General features: G+C 26.1%; 1 protein-coding gene and 1 long non-coding RNA gene across 2 annotated transcripts in view; one reads left to right on the top strand and one right to left on the bottom strand.

Annotated features, from left to right (window-relative positions):
* Window positions 1-992, top strand: part of LOC105450647 (lachesin-like) — a 366,968-nt gene that overhangs the window by 248,282 nt on the left and 117,694 nt on the right. The gene's annotated exons all lie outside the window — the stretch shown is intronic.
* Window positions 1-992, bottom strand: part of LOC105450646 — a 5,239-nt gene that overhangs the window by 2,681 nt on the left and 1,566 nt on the right. The gene's annotated exons all lie outside the window — the stretch shown is intronic.

Below are 992 nucleotides of genomic sequence, written 5' to 3'. Positions count from 1 at the left end.
CGTGTGCTCTTCCGATCTTTCATAATCGTTTTTAATAAATGTCAATCTAACTGTATTTTATTGAAATTAATAATATCCTATCGTGTTTTTGGTTCATAAATATTATATTCGTAATCTGATATTTTTGATAACTATTTTATCTTTTTTTATATTATTAAGCATAAAACCTACCTATCCACATACATAGATACTGAGAAAAAAGATTTTAACAAAAAAATTTTTTAATTTTACGATTACATATTATAATTATACCTACCAACTAACCAAAATTATTTAAACCAATTTTATATAATAAATAATATACTATAATATGAATAAAATTAAAATATTTAAAAATTCATTTCTCAAATTACCCACCCCAACCAATGTCTCTTATTGATGAAACTATGGCTCTCTTCTAGGACTATTTTTATTCATTCAAATCATTAGGAGCTTCATGTTATCTATTTATGTGACTTCAAAGTGTACCAAGTTTCATTAAAATCAGAATTTCACACTGCGAGGTTCTTTTGTTAGCGAAATAGGAACCGACATAGTCTTAGATAACTACTCCAAACGTTAATTATGTTATACGTATCTCCATTCACAGTGACAAAGCGGATTTCACAGTATCCAATATTTGTAAGTTTTGATCTATTAATCTCGTAACATTTATTACATTTACCTTCAGGAGCTTTTAAACTATTCACAAGACTTTCCTTTATTAAGTTAATAGAACATCCTGTACCTATTTAAAGAGATGCGCACGAGACGAGACGAGATGAGATTTCTACGGTTTCGATCTCAATCTCAAAAAATCTTAAAATATTTATATTGATCTCGAATTTTCAAGAATCTCGAATATATGATCTTGATCTTGATCTTGACGAGATTGACGAATACGAAAAATAATTCAAAAAATACAAAAATAGTTTTATTTATGAGTATAAATAAACGTATATGTTAAAATTTTATAGAAAAGTTTTTTCCTTTTATCTTTAATATTAACCAAA

Source organism: Wasmannia auropunctata, unplaced genomic scaffold (genome assembly GCF_000956235.1).
Source record: "Wasmannia auropunctata unplaced genomic scaffold, wasmannia.A_1.0 LD336059.1, whole genome shotgun sequence".
In the NCBI taxonomy this organism is placed as follows: Eukaryota; Metazoa; Arthropoda; class Insecta; order Hymenoptera; family Formicidae; genus Wasmannia; species Wasmannia auropunctata.
Note: the sequence above shows the minus strand (reverse complement) of the source record. Positions and strands in the feature narration are given on the sequence as shown.